Source organism: Geospiza fortis, unplaced genomic scaffold (genome assembly GCF_000277835.1).
Source record: "Geospiza fortis unplaced genomic scaffold, GeoFor_1.0 scaffold12, whole genome shotgun sequence".
Taxonomy (NCBI): domain Eukaryota; kingdom Metazoa; phylum Chordata; class Aves; order Passeriformes; family Thraupidae; genus Geospiza; species Geospiza fortis.
Genome location: NW_005054323.1, coordinates 183,557 through 193,890, shown reverse-complemented (window position 1 = coordinate 193,890; position 10,334 = coordinate 183,557).

Genomic DNA, 10,334 nt, shown 5'->3' with positions numbered 1-10,334 from the left:
TTAAATCCAAGTCCTTGATTAAGATTCAGAACATGGACAATCAAAGGAAGATTCAGCAACTTTATTAGTGATCCCTCCATAATCTGGCTTGATGTCAACTAAGCCCTTCAAGGCCAGAGTAAAACAATACAAGAGCCAAGAGACCTCTTCAAGATAGATGAGCTGGCTATAAGCATTCAAAAGGTCGAAGGAAAATAATCTACTGAGAAGAAGCCTCAGGATGAAATCTGTCCAAAACTGAAAATATCATTAAAACACACTAAAAATTTTTGTTGACAGTTCATGTTCATGCAGTGGCTTAGAAATGCCTTACCTGCTTTCATGGTAAAATCCCGATGCTTTCTGGATTTGTTGGGTTTTTGCTATCCCAAAAATAAACACGTCTCCGCAGGCAACTGGTTGTGATGAAGTCTGTTTGGGAGCAGTGAGAGCTTCAGAAACCCCCAGCATATAGCATCGTCCTGCAGTCCCATCAGCATGGGTGCAACAGCTGCACACATTCCACCCCCATTCCCTTTCCCCAGGGATTGTCAAGGTTAGGGGCATGTAGCTGGAGCAGGGACAGGACATTACCATTCCTCATGGTGGCTTTGCACCTAAGACACGGATGAGCCAGCAGGGCCCATGGAGTGCCTCAGCAGTACACTCAGAATTTTTGCAGCATCACAGCAGGTACCTCTCCTGCACAGCCCAGCCTACCCAAGACTCCACTTTAAGTTTCCCCTCCCCGGCAACCATCCTGTACCCTGTCTCATTGCTCTTTTTAGCTCAATCTCAGATGGACCCTTGGGCAGGCAGGAAGTGTTGAAGCATTTGCTCATCACTTGGTCACTTGAAGGGGAGAGTTTTGTATCTTCTGCTTTTCCCACCTGGGCATGTAGGGCCCTGCAGCATGCAGTGTGTATCAGAGCAGAGGTTCAGTTTAAAAGCAGTGACTGGTGTCATTTTTGTTGCCTTCTGTTCACTGCAACTGTAAGTGTAAAGGTGTTAGCTCAGGTTGCACAACAGGCTTGTTAAAGACTAATGAGTCTGATGAGCTCCTGAAGCTCCCAAAACATATCAGACTTGGTAGTCTTTTTAAGATCACTCATGCACAACTCAGCAATATCCTTCCATCACAGCATCTGAAGATCTCTCAGCTTACCAGTGCTATCTCCTGCATAAAATCTGCAGAGAGTTGTGAAACACTGAACAGGTCAGCAAGGTATATGCAACACAACTCCTGGACCTGCTACTACTAAGTCTCAACAAATTTCCACACCTGATTCCATAGTGAAGAAGTCTTTATGTTAAATGATTCATATAACTTGAACATCATCTTGATCACTGTATTGCTTTAAAGGTGATTCACAGTGCCTCTTGATTGTTCCCATTGGTATTTTTAATGGCTATAATAATTTCCTTTTTAAATGGTGAGAAAGCTTATGTTAAAAAAAATGCATGCCCTTATAAAGGACAAAAAGAAAAAAAAAATCGTGAATCTACTCAGAACAGGGTAGGCAGACTCTACTTAACCAGCTCCCAGGTTTGCTTACCAAAGCAGCTTATTAATATTTGTCATAAACCATTGGTTCTGGCAGGAAAAATTTCATGCAAGAAGGAAAAATATTTGCAGTAAACACTTGAAGAACTACCCAATTAATTTCTATGCTAAGAGCCCCATACTTCAACCTCTAGAGCATAGATTGACATGCACGACAGACACAGAATTTCTTCAGCAATTCAGGGCTTTTGAGAGTTGGAAGATTTTAGGGCTTGGGTCTATTTTTATCAGTGACTGAGTAAAGAATACTAGTTTAAAAGACCATAAACAAAACAGTGGAGAGTAAAACCAATGTTTTACTTTTTTGAACTGATAATCACATCATGCAAATAAATGCATTTTAACATGGAATAACAATTTGAACTAAAGAGCATGTGCTCTTTATGGCTGGGATCTGTATTAAATAGAATGCAAGAGAAGAAGAGATGAATAAGAAAAATCAGGGAGTAAGAGTACAAAATACGCTGTAAAAATTAGACATGTAGCTTTGCAGTCCTTGTGTCTGACCTTAAAGACAAATAAAACTGACACTTGGAAAATTGTTTACACATATTTTGAGCACTTCAAACACAGAAGAAGATGTTTCTAGGCCTAGCAGTTCTTTGTTATGATACAATGACTGCTAATGTCATGGGAAGTCCAGATCTGTCACTATTATCCTGATTTTTGTCTTTGCATTTTTTTTCTGAAACAGGTAATTTAAATACATAAAAAGTGATATACTGCTATTCAGTGTGTTGCAACATGGGCAGAGCTGACTGCTGGTTCATTAATCTGAGTTCTCCAGTTAGCCCAGTTAGGAACTGTTGGGAATGGCTAAGTAATTTATTGATGATTAGCAGGAGTGGGAGTATTAATTTATACTGGAACTCCCAGTGTAATCTCCTGTTCAGGGCAACCCAGATCCTTCTTTGGAAAGCTGAGGCTGCACAAGTAATAACAAGGCATTCATCACCTTCTGCTTCACAATCTGAAAGCAATTTACAACTGGTCAATGATAGCTGATCAAAGGGGAAAAAATTTCCTCTCCTGGCCACTCTTCTGTTGCCCTTCTACCCAGTACTACTAGCCCTGGACCTGCGTAATATTTAAATTGAAGCTCTTTTCTTCCCCAGCTTGATTTGGCAGGTCAGAACGTCCCAATCTGGCAGAGGTGATCAACTTCACCCTTGAAGCAGACAGTTCTTTGCCAATTGGTTTTTGCACATGTAAGTGTCCTCTAATTTCTGAGCCCTGCAGAGACAGCAGATGCTCTCAATATGTGTGAGGGCAGGTGAACAGTATGCTTTGTCCATGTAAGAGAGAGGAGCAAAAACATGGAGCCAGCACAGCCTACAAAGCTGACAGAAGCTGAACTTATTGTCTTCGGGCCCCAAGTAGTGCTGAGAGGCCTGGAATATCCGCTGCGAAGCAACATGGGAACACCTCTTCCCAGCAAGCTTGTGTCTTATGGCCCAGTGCAGATGTTTCCCCCCCCTCATCATGCCCCAATGTATGTCAGGGATAGACCAGCTGCAACACAGCTGCCCCCACAGAGGAGAGCATTTGCCTTGGCCCTCAGCCTCATGTGACTGTTGGGCACAGTCCTGGCAAACAAGATGTCCCTTTAATTGTCTGAACTGATTTGGCTTGTGCATGTTCACATCCTGATAGAAGTGATGAACATAATTCCTTTTCACCGGCAAACGCTGGGTGAACTGCTAACAATAGGCCTCCTTTTGTTCTGTGGTGAATTGGGACAGTCCCATGGTATGCTCACAGAAGTGGTGTACTGTATCTCCAGCATGAGCAGGGTGCACATGTTTGTGGTCAGCTTGAAGTCTGTAATACTCCTTGACTCTTTCCAGCAACCTCTGTATCAGCCCCAAGGACTGATATATTGGAGGGGAGAAAGGAGGCAACACACTTCCACTGAGGTGTGCAAAGGACCAAATGTGCAATGGTCTTGGTCTAAGGTGAGTGGGAAAATATGTTAATCACTGTGATGGGAGGCTCCTGTCATTCTGTTCATCAAAAACACTGCACACAGCTGTCCACATTCCCATATTCATGTGCTGCCATGGATTCAAAGCACCCAGTCACCAATGAGAGAGCTGCAGCACTGCCTGTCTTGGCATGCACGGACTGGTGCTTGTGATAACGGGTGCATGACCTCAGGAGCACACCCTCAGTATTGGGTGAATGTGCTGGCTGGGAGGTGCCACTCATTGCCACTCAGGCAACTTGATGTTGTTTGCTGTGCAGTGAACTGATGACTGCTTTGTCCCTGTATCTTGGTCTTTGCCATTTTTTGGGGTGCCCTGTGCAGCTGCTTGAGGTCAGCTAGCAGTGAAGTGGATGACTCCCAGATGAGCCTGGAATGGACATCTTGTCTCTTCAAGACATTGTCTAACTTCCACCTTGGCGTGGCAACTGATAAATCCTTCAGTAGCATAATGTAATACCTGTCCTGGTTTTACTGCATCTATTAAATCTATGAACAAAAGGAGAACGAATATGGCTTGTCCTAGAGATGAATCATTCCTTGGAGACACATCATGTGTGACTCAATTTCTCATCCTGGTGACCAGCTGGGTGGCAGTAGCAGTATTTGCACCTGTGTGCCTCACCACTGAGGGGGGAAATGCCTAGTCAGCCAGGTGTGTTCTCATAGCTCTAGCTGAGGTTGGTTTTGAGAGCCAGACATCAGCATAAGGACAAATACACTGACAGGGCCCTGGACAGAGTGGTGCTAGGTGGGCAGAGGAGCAGTCCTGCACTCCTCATGCAAGACACTGCTTTTGCTGCAGCTGATCACTGTTTCTAAGAGTGTCTCTTTATTCATAAAGTGATTTTTTTTAAGCTGTTGAATTAGTCTATTAAGAGTACAGCTGACATGTCCAGCTCCAACAATTAACATTTCAAGAAACATCACAGCCAGGAACAGCAAGCATTAGGAGACAAAGTAAGACGAACATATGGATCTCACACCCCCTGTTCCCCACTCCCACTTCAACCCAAAGTGCAGGGAGTCTGGCACAGAACTTGTCTTCCAGGTCCTCAAAGCAGTTACACACCTAAGTCTCTGCAAGTGATCCATTATAAACTCAGGTCATCTCTTTCTGCTTTGGATTTTTTTTTTTTACTGCTTTGTGATTTGGGAAATTATGTGTGCAAATATCACTAGCACCAAGGGGTTTTAGCAACCCAGAATCTAAAGAGTCTTGGATAAGAGAAAGCAGATGGAGACTAAACATGGTGCCTTCGATTGTGCAGAGGCCACAGAATAAATACGCACTTCGCTTGGTTAAAACAATACCTATTGGCAGTAATTGTTGTTGGGTTGTTTGCCAGTGGGAGCCTAATCACTCTGGCAAGAGCTAGGTGATCCACAAGCTGTTACAGTGCGCTTTTGGCTCATCTTGTGTTGTACAACCTCACAGATTTCGATATTAGAAAATTATGAAGGGATCAGTAATGTTTGCAATATGAAAGAGATATCGCAGGATATGCAGCTGTCTCAAACTATGCAAAATTCTATTGCACCATCATACAAATTGCTTAATAGTTACTTTTAGAATAGATTTGCTGTTAAACATCTATGTGACTATGACTTGCGGCAGGGTCCAAAAATGGCTTTCCCAAGTCAGAATGGCACATAAGGCAAATTTGGCTGCCAGCTCTTTTTGGACAAAGTTAACATTTTCCTTAGAAAGACAGAAATACAGCCAATGGACATGAATATTCTTGATTTCAATCTGTAGCACCAAAAAACCAGCCTAGCCTCTGCACAACTAGCAGCATACAGCTGCAGAACTGGTGTCGTTGAGGACTGTAGAATCCAAACCAGGAGAGCGTGGGCTGTGATGTGAGCAATGGGAATGTCTTTTGAGACCCTGCCCAGGCATCAAACCCTGCTGCTGTTTTGCCTTCCAGAGGTGAAAATCCAGGAATCTCAGCGGAACAGGTTGAATGTTAAAAGATTTGAGAGGGGAATAAATAATCTCATGCCAGACAAAGAAACTGAGCCAGAGCCAGCCTAAAAATCCCTGAAATTGGCAGTGTCTATCAGTACCTTGACATGCTAGCAAAGCTGTTGCATATAAACTGAAAATAACAGTACTAGTGAAAGGCAGAAAAGTGCACCGGCTATTATATTGATCCTTCTGGCTATATGGTTACCTGCTTTATTACTGACAGCATTAAGTAACACTACCACATTGAGGTAACACTTCCATTCTGTTATCTTCTTTTCAAAACATCAGTGATTAAATCTACATGGGCAGCCAGCATCTTGGAAAATAATGCAGCACAGATTTATTGTTTTACCATAAAAAGACACTACCAACTGCTATCTGGCCTCCATGCTCATCCTGCAGCTGGCAATTCCCTGGTGAGCAAGACATACACATCACCTTGTTTTCTAGTATTGCTTAGGTGAGGTTAATGCTGGCCACCTTCCTCTTACCAGTTACCCAAATTCAAGTTTCTGCATCTTCTACTTCTTCTGTGACATAAACACTTTGTCAAGAGAGATGATTTACCATGGAAGTGCCTCTTAAATAGGCCAAATTCAGCACACACATCTGTACAATAAATACAACAGAGTACTACTTATAATGCATTATTCTTCATTCATTGGGTGATAATTTGTGCAGAGGGCTGCAACTAACTCTTATTCATTCAACTATTGGAAATAATTATTCAAATGAGAAATGCTCTGGGCTTGGGAAGGAACACAACTGACAAGTGATTAAAAAGGCAGAGCTCCAGTTGCTAACATAGAGCCACTAATGAGGTAGCCATTCACGAAGAGGCTGATACACCCATGCTGGGTGCTGGATCAAGCCTATACTCTCAGAGAAGTGCAGACTTTTTGTATGCTCTGAGAAGATTGTGCTTTATTTTGTAGGAGATCATTATTCGTATACCCAGTTGCTACCAGACCTCAGAAAATCAGGATACACGACTATAAGCCAGGCAGAGGGAGTTCAGCCGGCTTCCCTTCCCTGAGAAGGGAGGCATTAAAAGACAACTAGAAAACCAGTGATATTTACTTAGTTGTGAGGCTGAAGACAAGATATTATGTGTTTCACACCAAGGCGAGGGTCTTCTGAGTTTGGGTTGGGCAGGTCAAGCTGAGCCAGGTCGCCAGGAACACCTCACAGCAAATGCACATTTTTGTATATCTCCCAGATCAAACAAACAAACAACTGTTCTGCCTCAGACTGGAGTACATGACTGGAGTGCAGATTTTTCCAGACTGTTGCTCTGCACTGGGAAGCCCTTGCATCTCATTCAGTTGTCTCTGACAACTGTCTCTGGGACTTTCACTATAGAAGTGTGCAGACCAAGCTGTTCTATTGTTTTGCTTAGTTGAACATTATGTTGGTTTTTTTTTCTTTTAAAGAATACTGTGTATCATGCTTTGGCACTTGTAGAGATCGTGATAAACTGATTTTCTGGTTCAGCGGTTCACTGCTCTATTTCACTATGAGCAGGGGAAGGAAGATCTGTAATGAATATCTATAATGAATATCTTTCACCTCTCTCCAGAAATAAGTGGTAAAAATTTCTTTGATGCAATTGGTGAGACTTGCAAGAGATTAATTATGTTCAGGTGCTCCAATGCCAGTCTGAATGATTTGGTTGAATGAGCATGGGTGTTGTTGAACAAATTTTCCATTCATTTCTTCCTTCCTCAGTTAAATAATTGTTGTGATGCACTAACACACCCATATAAATGACATCCTGAAGACAGGACAAGTTACCTGGCAGTTCTTCCAAACCTAATTCTACTTGTTATCTGTACAGTGATTAGTATTTACTGTTGCTTGTGGTGCCACTGAATGAGCTCAGTGAGCCACTACCATAAGGACCTCTGCCTCTAACGCTTCACTGATGCCTGCCACAGCAGTATGCTCAGGAAAAGATTGCCTTCTCACATGCTTATTCATCCCTTTATCACAACTGTTCATACAGTTACCACTGGAGTTTTATTTCAATTTTAAAAATTCTAAAAAAGCCCTAAATAACACAGAATGTAAAAAAAAAAAGTTATCAGTGATGGAGTTTAATACTGCCTTTTACTTGCTGTTGTTAAAAATGCATTATTTCAGTGAAGATCTAGGTCACTTTTATGCAGTTGTACAACAAAGCAAAAAAAAAATTACAGCTATATGAAGTATAGCAAAATACAGTCATACTCTGGGAACAAACAATACATGGTTCAACAAAACAGAAGTGACTTGTTTCACTTGCATGCAGAGAAGAAGTGGAGACAAAAGAATTCATGCTGCCTTTATTAAATTTCATAACATGAAAATTGATAGTGTGTGCTTAGTCTTCAAGGGAAGTGCACTATCCACTGGTGTTCCCTCACTGTCAGACAGTTCCTTAAGCTTCCTTTAAGTCAGTGGAAATCCTGCTGTGGCTTTCACATGGCTCTTTATCCGACTACTGTGCATAGAGTCCATTCACACACCCTAGGCTTGCAAAAATCTCCCAAGAGATACAAGGTTTCCACCAAAAAGAAACACTCAGACACTCTAGACACAAATGTATGTCTTTGCCTACGTCTGAGATAATGACTACTTTACCGCTCAGTTGCTCATCAAGCTCATCAGCTTTGCCAGCACCAACAGAGGCAGGGATAGAGAAGAAACAAAATATCATTGAGTCCCTCAGCAAATCCTTACTCCTTAAATGTTGCATTTATCCCAAGCAGTACTGTAGAACAGGACTCATTTCAAAGAAAGGCCAAAAAAGTCCTGGCTATTGCAGCAGCTATCATGAAAGAAATGCCTCAGTAGCACCCTAAATACAGTTCTAAGTTTTCAGACCTCAGGAGGATAAAATGAAAAATTGACAAATCCCAAGTGGTGTGATGAAGGTGAATATTGCACGATTACATTTTTCAAGACGCAGGTGCTGAGAGCAACAGGAAATAGGAGCATGCTCTGGAAGAAACAAAATAAGATAACCCTCTTCAGTTTAGCTGTGTAACATTACCAAATCATGTCATGGGCAGTAGGAATGAAAATGGATTGAAGAATTGCTGGACGTAATATTGGAAAAAGAATGGCTGAAAAAATTTTAAAAGTAAGACACCATTAGACTGGGGAGGTACCCCAACAATTGGTTTACATCTCACATGAGGGTGGGAAAAGACTCAGTTTATTATTGTGTGTTCCTCCTGTCCTTGTCCTTCTCCAGACACCTGCTACAAGTGGCTCCTGGAGTTGGGATACCTTTGATCTGTCAGGGTACAGCCACTCACCTAGTTATTTGACTGCAGACTTGATTTTCAGCACTACAATTGCTGACAATAAGAATTTCTCACATATTGTGATGTACTAATCACAATGCTAACAATACTTTTTAACATTAGTATCTACAAAATATTGCTGCTGAAGTGAAATTAGTTGTTGTTGTTTTTTTTTTAAATACATAGTTTTGTTGATGAACAAAAAAGACCTGACAATGAAATTTCAGGTATTTCAAGCAAACTCAATCTTAAATAAAACTCTTGTTAAAATGGAGATTAAAGGGATTTAAATAGTTCATGTTCTTACTTCTTTAACTATTGAGTATTCTTTGAAATTTTTAATGGTTTTGGTATAACTGTTTTTCTATTTGTTACTTTTTGACTCGTATAAAATTTGCTTAGGATTTACTGGAATATCTAGTGAAAAGGACTGTAGCAATATGTAATGCACAAAGTGCATAAAGTGATGGAAGAGAAATATTTGTGCTCATACACTTCCAGTTATCATCGAGCCATTTTCTTTGAAATTACCCAGATGCTCAACTCCTATCCCCAAAGTGACTTAAAAAAATATCTCAATCAGGTGTTTGTTATAGCAATGACAGCTTAAAGACCTCAAGTTTTTTGAAGTAACTCAAGAAGTATGGAACTACATTGAAGATATAAATGGAACTATACTGTATAGTTCCCCTATTAAAAGTCAGATGGAAAAAAAAAAAAAGCAGATTGTACAATCTCTGTTCAGGACCCTTTATTGTTATGCAGTGGTCCCCAAAGTCTCCCAGGGTGAAGGTCTCTGCTTCAGGTGGTACCGTTACAACCTAGCAGGCTTCTTATACAGAAAGATGATCATGTCCCAAAGCTTTCAAACCTGTAGATTATATGTGAGAAACAGGTTGCTAATGTGTTGTATATGTATTTATTAATCCTGTCTGCATAGCAAGTCAAATGAGAAAATGCTCCCTCTGCAGGGATGGGCAGGACAGCTCAACACCATCTTCACTTTTGGAATTTTAAATACAACTGCAGCTTCTTTTAAACTCCAACATGTTTATTCATGTATGTTCACAGTATGTTCTTCTTTAAACAAAAACAAAAAAAATACTGACTTTCCCAAAAGCTTCTTACGGCTGGGATAGAAAGAAATATATATGCCAATAGCCAATTGTCATGCAAATTATTACATAATTTATTTAGACAAGAAAGAAAGAAAGAAAATCAACCCTAAAAAAAACCCCAACAAAGCTTGCTGCTGTTTGTTACCACCATGCTGCACAAGCCACAGTGCATAAACAAAATATTCATAATTATCTTTAAAAATAAAAACAAGGGTTAAAAAAACCAACAAACCCAAGTAATAGAGAACAGCCACTTCACTGGTGTTTCTGAAGATATTTTTTGGGTGAGAGTTGTAAACAGAGGCTTACACTGAGAATAGCTACTTAACTGGTGGGCTTGATGTTATCTCAATGCACCAGACAGAAATAAATACTATAGATAAATGAGCAAAGATTTTAGTCTGTAGTGGATCCCAGACTGATTTCT